The sequence below is a fragment of the Mustela lutreola genome, chromosome 7 (genome assembly GCF_030435805.1).
Source record: "Mustela lutreola isolate mMusLut2 chromosome 7, mMusLut2.pri, whole genome shotgun sequence".
Taxonomy (NCBI): domain Eukaryota; kingdom Metazoa; phylum Chordata; class Mammalia; order Carnivora; family Mustelidae; genus Mustela; species Mustela lutreola.
Genome location: NC_081296.1, coordinates 29,873,436 through 29,892,604, shown reverse-complemented (window position 1 = coordinate 29,892,604; position 19,169 = coordinate 29,873,436). Strand labels below are relative to the sequence as shown.

Genomic DNA, 19,169 nt, shown 5'->3' with positions numbered 1-19,169 from the left:
CCAGAAGACAAGAAGAACACTCCTCAGAATCAGTAAATATAGATCAACACCCAGACATATTGTAGTGAGCCTTGCAAATTTCAGAGATAGAGAGAAAATCCTGAAAGCAGCTCAAGATAAAAGTTCCTTAACCTACAAGGATGGAAACAGTAGACTGGCATCAGACCTATCCACAGAGACCTGCCAGGACAGAAACAGCTGGCATGATATATTCAGGGTAATAAATGAGAAAAAAATGCAGCCAAGAATAGTTTATCCAGCAGGACTGTGATTCAGAATGGAAGAAGATATAAAGAGCTTTCAGGATAAACAGAATCTAAAAGAACTTGTGATCATTTAACCAGACCTGCAGAAATATTTAAGGGGGATCCTGTAAGTTAAAGAGAGACCAAAAGCAATACAGGCCAGACAGGATCACAGAAAAAATACAGAGAGTGATTTTACAGGTAATACAATGACACTAAATTCATATCTTTCAATAATGACTTTCAATGTAAATGTGCTAAATGCTCTAATCAAAAGACACAGGGTGTCAGACTGGATAAAAATGCAAGGCCCAACCATACACTGTCTACAAGAGATTCATTTTAGACCCAAAGAACCATTTATCATGCTAATAGACATTTAAAAAAAGTTGAGATAGCAATCCTATGAGATAAATGAGACTTTAAACAAAATACTATAGTAAGGGAAGGAGAGGGACACTATATAATACTTAAAAGATCCACCCAAGAAGAAGGTCTAAAAGTTATAATTATTCATGCTCCTAACTTAGAAGTAGCCAATTATATAATCCAATTATTAACAAAATTAAAGAAACACATTGATAATACTACAAAAATACTAGAGGATTTTAACACTTCACTCACAGCAATGGACAGATCATCTAAGCAGAATATAAACAAGGAAACAAGGGCTTTGAATGAAACACTGGACTAGATGGACTTCACAGATATATGCAAAACATTCCATCCTAAAGCAACAGAATACACATTCTTCTCAAGTGCACATGGACCATTCTCCAGAATAGATCACATACTGGGTCACAAATCAATTCTCAAACAGTACCAAAAGACCGGGATTATTGCCGGCATGTTTTCAGACCACAGTGCTTTAAAACTTAACCTCAATCAACTCAGGGCCATCCAGAGAAAGTCAGTCTCCCCCAAAATATCACATAGGATTCTGTATCCCCAGCTGTTTCTACCATGAAGTTTTCTCACTCTCCTGTATACCTTTTGTGGAGTAGCTCCACAAAATGCAACTGATGGTACCTGCATCTTTGTTGTAACAAGCTCTGAATAAATATCCCTTATTTGTTCTAAAAAAAAAAAAAAAAAAAAAAAACTTAACCTCAATCATAAGAGGAACTTTTTTTTTTAACATTTCAGTTTATTTTATTAAAATTTTCTCTTTTTTAAATTTATTTCTTAATTTATTTTCGGCATAACAGTATTCATTATTTTTTCACCACACCCAGTGCTCCATGCAATCCGTGCCCTCTATAATACCCACCACCTGGTACCCCAACCTCCAACACACCCTCCAATTCAAACCCCTCAGATTGTTTTTTAGAGTCCATAGTCTCTCATCATTCACCTCCCCTTCCAATTTCCCTCAACTCCCTTCTCCTCTCTAACTCCCCATATCTTCCATGCTATTTGTTATGCTCCACAAATAAGTGAAAACATATGATAATTAACTCTCTCTGCTTGACTTATTTCACTCAACATAATCTCTTCCAGTCCCATCCATGTTGCTACAAAAGTTGGGTATTCATCCTTTCTGATGGAGGCATAATACCCCATAGTGTACATGGACCACATCTTCCTTATCCATTCGTCTGTTGAAGGGCGTCTTGGTTCTTTCCAGTTTGGTGACCATGGCCATTGCTGCTTCTTTTCACTACATCTGTATCTTTTGGGTAAATACCCAGGAGTGCAATTGCAGGGTCATAGGGAAGCTCTATTTTTAATTTCTTGAGGAATCTTCACACTGTTCTCCAAAGTAGCTGCACCAACTTGCATTTCCACCAACAGTCTAAGAGGGTTCCCCTTTCTCCACATCCCCTCCAACACGTGTTGTTTCCTGTCTTGTTAATTTTTGCCATTCTAACTGGTGTAAGGTGATATCTCAATGTGGTTTTAATTTGAATCTCCCTGATGGCTAGTAATGATGAACATTTTTTCATGTGTCTGATAGCCATTTGTATGTCTTCATTGGAGAAGTCTGTTCATATCTTCTGTCCATTTTTTGATATGATTGTCTGTTTGTGTGTGTTGAGTTTGAGGAGTTCATTATAGATCCTGGATTTCAACCTTTTGTCTGTACTGTCATTTGGAAATATCTTCTCCCATTCCATGGGTTGCCTCTCTCTTTTTTTTTTTTTTGACTGTTTCCTTTGCTGTGCAAAAGTTTATTTTTGCTTTTGTTTCCTTTGCCTTGGAGATATATCTTGAAAGAAGTTGCTGTGGCCCATAGAACAAATTAATATGAGAAGAGAGAAGAACCACATGGTCCTCTCAATCAATGCAGAAAAAGCATTTGACAAAATCCAGCATCCGTTCCTGATTAAAACGCTTCAAAGTATAGGAATAGAGGGAACATTCCTGAACTTCATAAAATCCACCTATGAAAGAACCACAGCAAATAGCATCCTCAATGGGAAAAAGTTTGCAGTCTTCCCATTGAGATCAGGAACACGACAAAGATGCCCACTCTCACCACTCTTGTTCAACATAGGATTAGAAGTCCTAGCAACAGTAATCAGATAACAAAGAGAAATAAAAGGTATCCAAATTGGTAATGAAGAAGTAAAACTCTCTCTTTTTGCTGATGACATGATTCTTTATATGGAAAACCCAAAAGACTCCACACCCAAACTACTAGAACTCATACAGCAATTCAACAACGTGGCAGGATACAAAGTCAATGTACAGAAATCAGTGGCTTTCTTACACACTAACAATGAAAATACAGAAAGGGAAATTAGAGAATCAATTCCATTTACTATAGCACCAAGAACCATAAGATACCTGGGAATAAACCTAACCAAAGAGGTAAAGGATCTGTACTTGAGGAACTACAAAACATTCATGAAAAAAATTGAAGAAGACACAAAAAGATGGAAGACCATTCCATGCTCTTGGACTGGAAGAATAAACATTGTTAAAATGTCTATACTGCCTAGAGCAATCTACACTTTTAATGCCATTCCGATCAAAATTCTACTGATATTCCTCAAAGAGCTGAAGCAAATAATCCAAAAATTTGTATGGAATCAGAAGAGACCCCGAATTGCTAAGGAAATGTTGAAAAACAAAAATAAAACTGGGGGCATCACGTTACCTGATTTCAAGCTTTATTACAAAGCTGTGATCACCAAGACAGCATGGTACTGGCATAAAAACAGACATATAGACTAGTGGAACAGAGTAGAGAGCCCAGATATAAACCTTCAACTCTATGGGCAAATAATCTTTGACAAAGCAGGAAAAAATATATAGTGGAAAAAGACAGTCTCTTCAATAAATGGTGCTGGGAAAACTGGGAAGCTATATGTAGAAGAATGAAACTCGACCATTCTCTTACACCGTACACAAAGATAAACTCCAAATGGATAAAAGACCTCAACGTGAGACAGGAATCCATCAGAATCCTAGAGGAGAACATAGGCAGTAATCTCTTCCATATCAGCCACATAAGAGGAACTTTTTTTTTTTTTTTTTTTTTAAATAAGAGGAACTTTTGAAGAAACTCGAACACTAGGAGGTCCAAGAGCATCCTACTAAAGAATGAATGGGTAAATAAGGAAACTTAAAAAGAATTGTAAAATTCATGGAAACAAATGAAAATGAAAACACAAATGTTCAAATCGTTTTGGATACAGCAAAGTTAGTCTTGAGAAGGAAATACATAGTAACATAAGCCTTTCTGAAGAAACAAGAAAAGACTCAAATAAACAATCTTAAAGTACACCTAAAGGAGCTGGAGAAAGAACAGCAAATAAAGCCTAAATCAATTGATTCTGGACACTAGTCCTTTATCTGATATGTCGTTTGCAAATATCTTCTCCCATTCTGTCAGTTGTCTTTTGATTTTGTTAACTGTTTCCTTTGCTGTGCAAAAGCTTTTGATCTTGATGAAATCCCAGTAGTTCATTTTTTCCCTTGCTTCCCTTGCCTTTTGCGTTGTTCCTAGGAAGATGTTGCTGCGGCAGAGGTCGAAGAGGTTGCTGCCCGTGTTCTCCTCAAGGATTTTGATGGATTCCTTTCGTACATTGAGATCCTTCATCCATTTTGAGTCTATTTTTGTGTGTGGTGTAAGGAAATGGTCCAATTTCATTTTTCTGCATGTGGCTGTCCAATTTTCCCAGCACCATTTATTGAAAAGGCTGTCTTTTTTCCATTGGACATTCTTTCCTGCTTTGTCGAAGATTAGTTGACCATAGATTTGAGGGTCTATTTCTGGGCTCTCTATTCTGTTCCATTGATCTATGTGTCTGTTTTTGTGCCAGTACCATGCTGTCTTGATGATGACCAGAATCTATAAAGAACTTAGCAAACTCAACACCCAAAGAACAAATAATCCAATCAAGAAATGGGCAGAAGACATGAACAGACATTTCTGCAAAGAAGACATCCAGATGGTGAACAGACACATGAAAAAGTGCTCCATATCACTCGGCATCAGGGAAATACAAATCAAAACCACAATGAGATATCACCTCACACCAGTCAGAATGGCTAAAATCAACAAATCAGGAAATGACAGATGCTGGCGAGGATGCGGAGAAAGGGGAACCCTCCTACACTGTTGGTGGGAATGCAAGCTGGTGCAGCCACTCTGGAAAACAGCATGGAGGTTCCTCAAAATGTTGAAAATAGAACTGCCCTATGACCCAGCAATTGCACTATTGGGTATTTACCCTAAAGATACAAATGTAGTGATCCAAAGGGACACATGCACCCGAATGTTTATAGGAGCAATGTCCACAATAGCCAAACTATGGAAAGAACCTAGATGTCCATCAACAGATGAATGGATCAAGAAGATGTGGTATATATACACAATGGAATACTATGCAGCCATCAAAAGAAATGAAATCTTGCCATTTGCAACAACATGGATGGAACTAGAGCGTATCATGCTTAGCGAAATAAGTCAAGCAGAGAAAGACAACTATCATATGATCTCCCTGATATGAGGAAGTGGTGATGCAACATGGAGGCTTAAGTGGGTAGAAGAAGAATAAATGAAACAAGATGGGATTGGGAGGGAGACAAACCATAAGTGACTCTTAATCTCACGAAACAAACTGAGGGTTGCCGGGGGGAGGGGGTTTGAGAGAAGGGGGTGGGATTATGGACATTGGGGAGGGTATGTGATTTGGTGAGTGCTGTGAAGTGTGTAAACCTGGTGATTCACAGACCTGTACCCCTGGGGATAAAAATATATGTTTATAAAAAATTAAAAATTAAAAAAAAAAAAACAAAAAACTAAGAATAGTCACATCAACAAAAAAAAAAAAAAAAAAAGCCTAAATCAAGCAGGACAAGAGCAATAATAAATGTCAGAGCAAAAATCAATGAAATAGAAACCAAAAGAAAAGTAGAACAGATCAATGAAATTAGGAGCTAATACTTTGAAAGAATTAATGAGATTGATAACCCCCCTAGCCAGACTTATCAAAAAGAGAAGAGAAAGGACCTAAATTAATAAAATCATGAATGAAAGAGGAAAGATCACAATTGACGACAACGAAATACAAATAATTTTAAGAACTTAATGTGAGCAACTCTATGCCAACAAATTAGGCAGTCTGGAAGAAATGGACACATTCCTGGAAACATGCAAACTACCAAAACTGAAATAGGAAGAAATAGAAAGCCTGAACAGACCCATGACCAGCAAGGAAATTGAAGCAGTAATTTTAAAAATCTCCAAAAAAACAAGAGTCCAGGGTCAGATGGCTGTCAATGGGACTTCTACCAAACTTTAAAAAATAATAATAATGCCTATTCTTCTGAAGCTGTTCAAAAACAGAAAAGGAAGAAAAACTTCCATACTTGTTCTATGAAGCCAGCATTACCTTGATCCCCAAATTAAAGACCCCACCAAAAAGGAGAATTATAGATCAATATCATGATGAACATGGATGCAAAAATTCTTACCAAGATATTAGCCAATAGGTTCCAAAAGTATTTTAAAAGGATTATTTACCACAACCAAGTGGGATTTATTACTGGGCTGAAAGGTTGGTTCAACATTCACAAATCAATCAACTTGATACATCACAATAAAATAAAGGACAAGAATCATATGATCCTCTCAATTGATGCAGAAAAGCATTTAATAAAATATAACATTCTTTCTTAATTAAAATTCTCCACATAGAGGGAACATACTTCAAAATCATAAAAGCCATATATAAAAAGCCCACAGTGAATATCATTCTCAATGTGGAAAGCCTGAGAGCTTATTCCTGAGGTCAGGAACAAGACAGGGATATCCACTCTCATCACTGTTGTTCAACATAGTACTAGAAGTCATAGCCTCAGCACACACATAGCAAAAAGAAATAAATGCATTCAAATGGGCAAAGAAGAAGTCAGTCTCTCACTCTTTGCAGATGACATGATACTTTATGTGGAAACCCAAAAGACTCAACACCAATATTTCTAGAATTCATACAGGAATTCAGCAACATGTCAGGATATAAAATCAATGCACAGAAATCAGTGGCATTTCTATACACTAATAGTGTGACTGAAGACAGAGAAATTGGGGAATCAATCCTATTTATAATTGCATCAAAAACCATATGATACCTAGGAATAAACCTAATCAAAGAGATAAAGAATCTGTACTCTAAAAACTATAGAATACTTATGAAAGAAATTGAAAATGATACAAAGAGATGGAAAAACATTCCATGCTCAGGGACTAGAAGAATAAATACTGTTAAAATGTCTATGCTACACATAGCAATCTACACATTCATGAAATCCCAATGAAAATACCATCAAGAAATATCTGTTCATGTCTTCTTCCCATTTCTTGACTGGATTATTTGGTTTTTTTGGCTCTTGAGCTTCATGAGTTCTTTATAGATCTTAGATATTAGCCCTTTATCTGTATTGTCATTTGCAAATATCTTTTCCCCATTTTGTAGGTTGCCTTTTAGTCTTGTTGACTGTTTCCTTTGTTGTGTAGAAGCTTTTTATCTTGATGAAGTCCCAATAGCTCATTTTTACTTTAGCTCATTTTACTCTTGCCTTTGGAGACGTGTCAAGTGAGAAGTTGCTGTGGCTGTGGTCAAAGAGGCTCCTGCCTAGTTTCTCCTCTAGGATTTTGGTGGATTCTTGTCCCACATTTAGGTCTTTCATCTATTTTGAGTTGGTAATTGAGTAATGGGCATTAAGGAGGGCATGTGATGTGATGAGTACTGGGTTTTATACATGACTGATGAATCACTGAACACTATATCTGAATCAAAAATATTCTTTATTTTAAGTAACTGAATTTAAATTTTAAAAAGTCATTTATGGTTGGCTTCTCTTTCTCCCCCTTCTCCTGTGTTCGTCTCCTTTGTTCTTTAAATTCCATATGTGACTGAAATCATATGGTATCTTTCTCTGAACTGATATATTTTGTTTAACACACAAGCTCTATTCATGTTGTTGCAAATGGCAAGATTTAATTTTTTTTGATGACTGATGACTTTTCATGACTGCTCCATTGTATATATATACATATATATATGTATATATATAATCTCTTCTTTATCTGTTCATCAGTTGATGGACATTTGGGCTCGTTGCATGATTTGGCTATTGTTTATTTATTTATTTATTTATTTATTTTATTTTTTTTTTTTTGGCTATTGTTTATAATCCTGCTATGAACATCAGGAGACATATCCTCCTTCAAACCAGTATTTTTTTAAAACCTTTGAGTGAATAGCTAGCAGTGCAATTAGAGGGCAATAGGGTACTTCTATTTTGAATATTTTGAACAAAGTGACTGCACCATTTTGCATTTATACAATGGATTGTAAGAGGTTTCCTCTTTCTCTATATCTTTGCCAGCACCTATGCTGTTTCCTATCCTGTTAATTTTAGCCATTCTGACAGGTATGAGGTGGTATCTCATTGTGGTTTTGATTTGTATCTTCCCCTGATGCTCAGTGATGTTAAGCAACTTTTCATGTGTCTCTTGGCCATTTTGATGCCTTCTTTGGAAATGTGTCTATTCATGTCTTTGGCCCATTTCCCAACTGGATTTATTTATGGGTATTGAGTATGATAAATTCTTTATCTGATATGTCATTCGCAAATATCTTACTCCACTCCATAGGCTGTTTTTTACATTTGTTGATTGTTTTCTTTGTTGTGCAGAAGCTTTTTGTCTTGATGAAGTCCCAATGGTTAATTTCACTTTTGTTTTCCTTGTCTCCCAAGGTATGTCTACTAATAATTTGCTACAACCTAGGTCAAAGAGGTTGCTGCCTGTGACATCCTTAAGTATTTTGATGGTTTACTTTATCACATTTAGGACTCTCAACCATTTTAAATTTATTTTTGTGTATGGTGTAAGAAAGTGGTCCAATTTCATTGTTCTGCATGCTGCAGTCCAGTTTTTCCAACATTTATTCAAGACTATTTTTCCATTGGATATCCTTTCCTGCTTTGTAAAAGATTATTGATCATACAGGTGTGGGCTCATTTCTGGGTTTTCTCTTCTGTTCCATTGATCTGTGTGTCTGTTTTTGTGTCTGTGCCATATTATCTTGATGACTACAGCTTTGTAATATAGCTGCAAGTTATAGAATTTTTCTTTTTTTTTTTTTAAAGATTTTATTTATTTATTTGTCAAAGAGAGAGAGCAAGCACAGGCAGACAGAGTGGCAGGCAGAGTCAGAGGGAGAGGCAGGCTCCCTGTGGAGCAAGGAGCCTGATGTGGGACTCGATCCCAGGATGCTGGGATCACGACCTGAGCCAAAGGCAGCTGCTTAACCAACTGAGGCACCCAGGCGTCCCAGAATTTTTCTTTTTTAAGAATGATCTTCAGGATTTTTCTGTGGCTCCACACAAATTTTAAGATTTTTTTGTTCTTGTTCTGTGAAAAATGCTGGTGGTATTTTGAGAGGGACTGCATTAAATGTGTAGATTGCTTTGGATATTATAGACATTTTAACAATATTTATTTTTCCAATCCATAAGCATGAGATGTTTTTCCATTTCTTTGTGTTATCTTCAATTTCTTTCATATGTTTTATATGGTTTACAGAGTTTTACCTCTTTGTCTAGGTTTATTCCTAGGTATCTTTTGGTTTTGGGGATTGCTTCCTTGAGTTTTATTTCTGCTGCTTCATTATTGCTGTATAGAAATGCAACTGAATTCTGTACACTGATTTTATATCCTGAGACTTAGCTGAAGTTTTGTATCAGTTCTCAGGTTTTCTACATAGAGTATTATGTCCTCTGTGAATAGTGAACGTTTTACTTTTGCCTTACTAATTTGAATGCTTTTTATTTCTTTTTGTTGTCTTTTTTGCTGAGGCCAGTACTTCCAGGACTATGTTAAATAGGACATCTCTCTCTTCTATATGACCTTAGAACAAAAGCTCTCAGATTTCCCCAGTGAGGATATTAGCTGTGTTTTTTTCATATAAGGCCTTTATGATGCTAAGGTATGTTACCTCTATCCCTACTTTGTTGATGATTTTAATCAAGAATGGATGCTATATTTTATCAAATGTTTTTTATGCATCTTTTGAGATGACCATAAGGTTCTTATTCTTTTATTAATGTGGTGTATATCACTGATTGATTTGCAGATATTGAACCACTCCTGAAGCACAGAAATAAATCTCACTTGACCATGGTGAATAATTCTTTTAATGTATTGTTGTATTAGATCTGCTCATATCTCAATGGGAATTTTTAAATCTGTGTTCATCAGGGATATTGGTCTGTAATTCTCCTTTTTAGTGGGGGTTCTTGTGGGTTTTGGAATCAAGGTAATGCTAGCTTGTAGAATGAGTGTGGAAGTTTTCCTTCCAGTTCAATTTTTTGGGACAGATTGAGAAGAAACTGTATTAACTCATCTTTACATGTCTGGTAGAATTCCCCTGGGAAATCATCTCCTCCTGGACTTTTGTTTGTTGGGAAACTTTTGATAACTGATTCAATTTTTTGCTGGTTATGGATCTGTTCAAATTTTTTGTTCCTTCCTGTTTCAGCTTTGGTAGCTTGCATGTTTCTAACAATTTATCCATTTCTTCCAGATTGCCTATAGTTTATGGGCATATGATTATTCATAACATGCTCTTATAATTGTTTGTATTTCTATGGTATTAGTTATGATCTCTCCTAAAGTAATTATTATATTTATTTTGTTCCCTTCTCTTTGCTTTTTGGTAAGTGGCTAGGAGTTTATCAATTTTGTTAATTCTTTCAAAGACCAAGATCTTAGTTTTGTTGATCTGTTCTCCAGCTTTTTTGTTTGTTTCTATGTCATTTATTTCTGCTCTAATCTTTATTATTTTCCTTCTTCTATTGCCTTTATGTTTTATTTGCTCTTCCTCTTCTAGTTCCCTCTGTTGTAAGGTTAGGTTGTATATCTGAGACTTTTTTGCTTGTTTGTTTAAGGTTTATTTATTTGTCAGAGAGAGAGAGCAGAAGCACAGACAGCTGCAGGCAGAACAGGCAGAGGGTGAAGCCAGCAGCCTGCTAAGCATGAAGCCCAATGTGGGACTTGATCCCAGGACCCTAGGATCATGACCTGAGCCAAAGGCAGATGCTCAACCAACTGGCCACCAGGTAGTCCTGTATTGCTATATATGTCCCTTTGAATTCCAAAGAATTTGGACTATCATGTTTTCATTGTCATTTGCTTCTATGTATTTTTTATTACTTCCTTAATTTCCTGGTTAACCTGTTCATTCTTTAGTAGGATATTCTTTAACCTCCATGTATTTGTGTATTTCCAACTTTATTTTTTGGTGTGTGTGTGGGGGGGAGAGGATTGATTTCAAGTTTCATAGCATTGTGGTCTGAAAATATGCATGGTATGACCTCAATCTTATTTTACTTATACATCCTTTTGTACTTGACCCAGTACGTGATCTACTCTGGAGAATGTAGCATGTAACCTACAAAAGCTGCTTTAGGATAACATGTTCTGGATATATCCATTAAGTACCTTTGCTTCATTGTTGGTATTCTGCTTAAATGATCTGTCCATTGCTGTAAGTGGGGTGTTACAGTCCCCTAGTATTACCATAGTAAGTCATCAAGTTTCTTTACATTTATTATTAATTGATTTATATATCTGGGTACTCCTAAATTGGGAGCATTAATATTTACAATTGCTAGAACTTCTTGTTGGATATACCCCTTAATTATGATATAGTGTCCTTCTTCATCACTTATTACATTCCTTGGTTTAAATTCTAGTTTATCGAATGTAAGTATTGCTTCTCTGGCTTTCTTTTGATGTCCTTTGGCATGACAGATGGTTCTACATACTCTCACTTTCAATCTGGAGGTTTCTTTAGGTCTAAAGTGAGTCTCTTGTAAGCAATATATAGATGAGGTAAGCAATATATAGATGAGTCTTATCCTTTTATCCATTCAGATACCTTTTTGGAGTATTTAGTTCATTTACATTTAGGATGATTAGTGATAGACACATACTTAGTCCAATTGTATTATCTGTAACATTGGTGTTTCTGGAGATTTTCTCTGTTCCTTTCTTTGTTGCTTTTGATCTTTCTTTCAGATTTGAAAGGTCCCCTTTAATATTTCTTGCAGGGCTGGTTTATTGGCCTGGGAACTACTTTAGTTTTTATTTGTCTGGGAAACTCTTTATCTCTCCTTCTTTTTCTGTATGTTCATTTTCCCAAGTTTGCATTTAAATTTAAGTTGGTTAACACACAGTGTAGTATTAGTTTCAGGAGTAGAATCCAGTGATTCATCATTATGTGTAAGACTTAGCATTCATTTTAACCATTTTCCTTAATGCCCATTACCCAATTAACCCATTTCCCCACACACCTTCCCACCACCAATCCTCACTTAATTCTCTATAGCTAATAGTCTATCTCTCTTTCTATTCTGAATGTCAGCATTGCTGGATAAAGTATTCTTGGCTCCATATTTTTCTTATTCAGCTCATTGAATGTATCATGTCACTTTTCTCTGGTTTGCCAAGTTTCTGTGGACAGATATGCTGCAAACCTCATTTGTCTACCCTTGTAGGTTAAAGACAATTTCCCCTTGCTGCTTTCAGGATTCTTTCCTTTTCTGTGTATTTTGCCAATTTTACTGTGATTTGTCTTGATGGCTGGCTTTTGTTGAATTTGATGGGAATTCTCTGTTTCTGTCCCCAGATTAGGGAAGTTTTTAGCTATAATTTGTTCAAATAAACCTTCTGCCCCTCTTTTTCCCTCTTCTGGGACTCCTGTGATATGAATGTCATTACTCTTTATGGACTTATCGAGTTCCTTAAGTCTACATTCATGATACAATATTTTTCTTTCTTCCTTTCAGCTTCATTTTTTCCATAATTTTATCTTCTATATAACTGACTAATTTCTCTGCTTCTCCCATCCTTGCCAATATATTCAGTTGGTTTTGCATCTCAGTTATAACATTTTTTATTTTGGCCTGACTAGTTTTTAGTTCCTTTATCTCTGCAGTAAGACTTCCTAGAGTCTTCTATGTTTTTTCTATCCCAGCTACAATCCTTATTATTGTTTTTTTAAATTATCATTCACATATATTACTTCCTTCTGTTTTGATTAGACACTGGCTGTGATTGCTTCTTGTTCTTTATTTTGGGATAAATTCCTCCATCTGGCATTTTTGCCTAGACCTCCTTCTTCTGTATGTTAAGGGAACTTGTTATGTTTCATGCTCTTGAAAGTAATGGCTATATTAAGAGGAGGTCATATTCTGTCTAGGGCCTTGTGCTTCAGGAAGTTGCCTTCAGTGGGGTGTGTTTGGACCTGGTCCACTGTGTGGTAAGTTTTAATTAAGTATGTTTTGGTCTGCTTGTTAGAGAAGGCTAATTCTACTTTGCCTATAGCTGAAGATTTGCTGCACTTCATGACCAGTAGAATTGATATGTGTGTGTGTGTGTGTGTGTGTGCGCGCGCGCACGCACACATGTGTGTATGTCTAGAGGGTTGTGCTGTGCAGGTCTTCTGGGGGATGGACCTACTGTTCTGATTCTCAGGCAGACTTGACCTAGTAAGGATTGGCCTGCAGGGTCATATTGGTGGCTTATATGGTTAAGCAACCAACTCTTGATTTTTGGCTCCAGTCACGATTTCATGGTCATGAGGTCAAGCCCTGCTTTGGCTCTGTGCTGGATCTGCTTAAGATTCTCTCTCTCCTTCTCCTTCTCCTTCTGCCCTTCATCCCATCCCATTTTATGTTTTTATGCATTAAAACATTTTATGTTTTAAACATAAAATAAAACATAAAATAAAATAAAAATAAAAATAAATAATAAAAAAAGACGCATCCACAGGGCACAGTGAGATGGGCATTGGTTTAAGTAGCTCCAATCTCCACTGGGGGTGCTATGCTGTTCACTGAAATTGTCTGTACTGATAGGTTTTGGAGGAAAGGGTGTCATCCCACTCTCGTGTCCCCAGAGAGGGGAGTTCACACCTATAGCTATTTAGGGAGCCCTCACAGAAGAGCAAATTCTTTCCCCTCCTGTGTCCTGGTTTCCATCAGAACCCTGCCCTCACCCTGTGTGTGTCTGAGCTAACTGTCTGTGTGGCAGCACAGTGCTTCTGTGTTTTATCTCAGTCACATGGCGGGGTTTCAAAACTCCAAATTCTAGGGACCCAGCACAACTCATACCCACACTGGTCCTCTGAATTATGGTCTTGCTGTGGTGTGGTTGGTACCATTTGTCCCAGAAAAGTAGTCACATGACCACACAGGGGCTCAGAGTTTATGGTAAAGCATAGCAAAAAGATGGTTTCCAGGTTAGCTGCCTTCAGGAGATGCCTCTGCTGGTATGCTAATTAAAGATTTGCTTAATCACGCCTGCCATCTTTTTTGTCCCGAGAGAGGGCTATATTTCCCAAATGCACTGCCTCTTTTACTGTGTCTTAGGGGATGTATAGATGCTGTTTCCTCTTGGCTTTCTGCCCTCCTTCCCCATAGGAGCACTCCTAAGCCTGTCAGGCATGACCCTGGTGATAGCAGAGACTTCTAAAGCTTCAGACTTTCAGCTCCACTGCTTATAAAATCTTCTGACAGTCAGTTCTTCTCCTTTTCTCAGTAAATGGTTTTCGGGAAGAGTTTTTCTTGTGCAACTCCCTGTATACTGTGCTCACTCTTTCTTCCTCTCTTTCTTTCTCTCTCTCCCTTCTCTCTGTGATCAGGGCTCCATCACCTCTGCAGCACCTGCAATTCTTTTCTCCCCCAAATCAACTCTCCACAGCACCTACCTTCCACAATGTGGCCATTTTTCCTCCTCTATGTATGCAGTTCATTCTCAGTCCTCAGATGAATTTATTGTGTATTCAGATTGATTGATATCTATCTAGCTGCGTTTGAAGAATGAAGCAAGAATATAATCCCCCTACTACTTCACCATCTTAAGAATTCAGCAGCTTTTGGGGCACCTGCATAGCTTAGGAATTAAGTGTCTGCCTTTGGCTCAGGTCATGGTCCCAGGGCCCTGGCATCAAGCCTTGTACCAGGCTCACAGCTCAGTGGGAAGCCTGCTTCTTATTCTCCCACTCTCCCTGCTTGCATTCCCTCTCTCACATCTGTCAAATAAATAAATGAAATCTTTTAAAAAATCAATACCATGGTTTTCTAATACTGCAGTTATTGCTGATACCACACAAATGAAAACACAAATCTCCTTCTTGTACATATTTTCTCTACAATGGATATCTGTGATGGACCTCAATTTCACAGAAACAATTGCATAACTTATTTTGTTCAGATTTTTCAATGACCTCAATTACAGTCACCACTGATACATACAAGTTCCTAAAATAGGATATTGTGTACCTCAGAAAACAAAAGAAACTGAGTACTCTGAAATTCATTACTCTGGGAAATAGTCCCTATTCAGTCATGGAGACCAGCCCCAACATTAATGATTCATGTTTTCTAGCTGACTATCATAGAGTACCTTATGATAACTGAAGTATCACATAATCACTAAAAGAAAGATCAATATTTTAGGGACAAATGCTAACTAAAAATTATTGAGCATTCCTACTGGCCCTTGAGGATGGTGTCATATCTCAAGGGTAAGGAAAAAACATTTTTGTGTGAAACCTGAGCTTTATCTTCATTGACCTGTGGGGATAGAGTAAATACGTAGAAAGATGATTAATAAATATGTTCATTAGCCTGCCAGAGGCACAAGGTAGGAGGGTTCAATAATGTGCCTCTTATTGAATAACCTAATATACTGCTATCTTAGGATGTTTCCAATGATATTCCAAAAATACATTAATTTTGTTAATTTATAGCCTCCATCAGAGCAAATTTTGTCCAACATTTTCTGCTATACAAATTAAATGAGCAACCAGAGTATCTGAGTATGCTTAAAGTTCCAAGAAAATGTTGGTCTGGTGAAAATTTCAATCACAACGATGCACATATATCTCCAGTAACTCAACCTCAGAATTATTTTATCCTCAAAGATGATCCAGTGATTTGGAGAGGAGGAAATCACAAAAAGATATTATAGAGAAATAAAGGCCAGTTGTTTAAAAATTACTTACAGCACTTAATCTTCTTGAGCTCAGGAACATGGCAATTTTCAGAGGACACATAGGGTTATGCTACACCTAATTCCACAGTGTGGTCACAGCAATGCATGCAGGGCTCACACAGGCATAATACATATGACACATGACTAGAGGGGTTCAGAGTATACAGAAATCTCAGACACTGCAGTCAAATGCTCTACCACTGAGCTATACCCCCGAAAACTCAGACACTGAACCCTCTTAATTAAAATACTTCTCATTCTATTTTTAGTGTGGTGTTCACAAAGATACACTGCTAAGTACTAATGGCATTTAGGTAAGCACACTTTTTGGTATGAACACTGCTACACTGGTGAGAAAAAATCTTGCCATCATTTCTGTGCCTAACAGGAATTATTAGGCATTAATGGAAAGACTGAGAAATTGCAAAAATTCTGGAAAAAAATAAACAAAAATCTTGAAGAATCTAGATTATTAAAGCCTCACAGTGTTTAAATTGACTCTATACAACATTAATTAATTCTTGATTACTTAAACAAATAATAAAAAATAACCCAGGAAAAAGTTCATAAAAATTTGGGTATTACCTTAAGAGTGCATCATTGTTTCTTCTCAGATAAGGGAGTTGGTAAAAGTGACAAAATCAAGTATTCTTTGGTGAAGTGGCAAGAATTCCATGCAACTGCCATCTTACTTCCAACCTACAAACCACAGGGACAATCAGAGAAGCTAAGGAAGAAAAACTTTCAAATTCAAAGTTTATTGACAAGAGCTTATAAGCAATTAATTATATACTTTCAATGATCACCTATATGACAAGAATAAAAAGTACCCTGCTCAATGGAATAGAATGGTATAGAAAGTAATTTGTTTTAAAACCTAGTCAAAGTTTCTCCAAGGACCTTCTTTTAAACAGAAGGAAAAAAACTGAAATAATATCAATATTAACCAATAAAATTCCAAGATTTGGAAATAACTGGCAATAATTTCACAGTTACAAATATTTATTTTTTATTTCTTTAATTTTGTTCAGTTAGCCAACAGATAGTACAATATTAGTTTTTGATGTAGTGTTCAATGATTCATTAGTTGTGTATAACACCCAGTGCTCATCATAACATGTCTCTCCTTAATACCCATCACCTGGCTAGCCTACCCCCCACTCCCTCTCTTCTAAAAAAAAAAAAATTTAATACAATATATACTTGAATCCATCACTCAAATGTCTAGAAAATTTCTCTTTGAGTGACAAGAAAAAATTCTGTATGAATTATTGTGACTGGGTTAACAAGCAAATTAAAACACTGAGTTATTCCCATAAATACAAACCATTGTTCAGTTTCTATTATATTTTCTTTATCTAAAAAATAATTGACAACTAATTAATTATAATATCTTTTTAATTATCTATTTGACCTCAATGGACTATGCCTCACTCACAAGACTGCAGCATCTTAGGAAATCATATGTATGGCTTAAGGGTAGACAAAAATGTGACTCATCAGTCTCAATACTCATGTGCAGGTTCCCCAGTGTCTGGTTATTATGAGTGTATGCATGCTGACAGCCAAGCACTCAAAGAATTACCATGTCATTTCCAAATCAGATATTTATAGATCTCTGTATAATCTTTTTCTCCTAATGTATGCAATAAGTTTAGGTTTAAAATACCACAGACCTAGCTGTTACTATTACCTCATTAACTGAACTTTATCCATAATTTTTTGCATTATATGATCCTTTGGCAGACCTCAGCTCACAGAATTGTTTCTGTCATTCATTTTTTTTCAGATTTTAATGAAATCCACTTTTTAATTCATCATTGATCCAGTCACATTTATAAAAAGGATACTGATCCAGAGACGCCTGGGTGGCTCAGTTGGTTAAGCGGCTGCGTTCAGCTCAGGTCATGATCCCAGCATCCTGGGATCGAGTCCCACATCGGGCTCCTTGCTCGGCAGGGAGCCTGCTTCTCCCTCTGCCTCTAGCCTGCCACTCTGTCTGCCTGTGCTTGCGCGCATGCTCTCTCTCTCTCTCTCTCACACACACACACACAAATAAAAAAAAAAGAAACAAACATTTAAAAAAGGATACTGATCCTAAGATATGTGACAAACACTAAGCACTCCACATTCTCTCTCCCTGCGACACACTCACCCCTACTACTTAATCATGGAGAATAGTCATCACAGTCAATGACAGCCTAACAACTGATTAGTACAGTCAGAATTTTACTATCATATGAATGTTCGAGTATCCCAAGAGGAATGCCAGTAGTTTCAGAACAAAATGTTTACTGATGTAATTCTCTTTTTAAAAAGATTTTATTTATTTATTTGATAGAAAGAGAGAGTGAGAGAAAGAGAAGCAGCATGGTGAGGGGCAGAGGGAAGGGAAGAAGCAGATTCCCCACTGAGCAAGGATCCTGATGTGGGACATGATCGAACCTGGGACTCCAGGATCATGACCTGAGCCAAACACAGAAGCATAACTGAGCCATCCAGGGACACCCCCCAATGGAATTCTCTCAAGAAGAAGGAATAAATTATATGAGACCCATATAGTGGTTCATGTCAACCTGTTAAAATAGAGTAAAATATGGAAACATGTGATGTCCATTTGTCAAACATGCGTAATACAGAAGAGATTATAATATACAATCATATCAAATGAACTCATATTACTTTACTAGGATGTTTCTGCTATTATTCAAAGAGAGAAGTCATAAAAATCCTGGAAATAAAAGAGACAAAATATTTCACATTTCACCAGATAAATAATAACTCACATTGCCTGGATTAACAGATACTTCACAAAACCAATTATCTACTTGACTACAGAAAAATATTTTTAAAATAAGCCATAAAAGTATACTTATTTAAAATTGGTTGTTATCCTTGGAATCCATTGTTTTGGTCCATCTCAGAAAAGAAACTGATAAAAATGACACAATCAGCACTTCTTTGTTATGGTGATGAGTATTCTATGTAATTAAAAAATCACATTCCACAAAAACACAGGAAATTTAAAAATTTGTGAAACAAACTCTTCCCAGTTGAATGTCTACTGATAATAGATAATTAAGGAATCAAAGATGTTCCCTTGACCATCTACATAACTAGAAAAATTATTCTTTCCTCAGGAAAAATGTAGTATAGAAAATCAAATTTTCTAAAACTTCGGTCTCAAAGCTGACCCAAAGCCCACCTCCCAAGCATTACTAACTAAAATTATAACTTATCTTTATACACATAAACCCACTGATGGAATATGAATGTTAGGCAATGATGTCACCATAAAATTCCAAGATTTGGAAATTTAATCTTTTTATGTTAAAATGTTCAGTGAAATATCTCATTTAATCTGCCATCAAATATCTAGAAAATTTCTCCCTGAGTGAGAA

At 36.4% G+C, this 19,169-nt stretch overlaps 1 long non-coding RNA gene and 1 pseudogene across 4 annotated transcripts in view; both read right to left on the bottom strand.

The window, feature by feature from the left end:
* The window catches only part of LOC131835724 (uncharacterized), a 66,154-nt gene that overhangs the window by 19,606 nt on the left and 27,379 nt on the right, over positions 1 to 19,169 (bottom strand). For all 4 annotated transcript variants that reach the window (XR_009355351.1, XR_009355349.1, XR_009355350.1 and 1 more), the window contains one exon: positions 16,354 to 16,467. This is a non-coding gene — a long non-coding RNA (uncharacterized LOC131835724). The remainder of the gene's footprint in view (positions 1 to 16,353; positions 16,468 to 19,169) is intronic.
* Positions 17,513 to 17,595, bottom strand: LOC131837716 (small nucleolar RNA SNORD116; annotated as a pseudogene).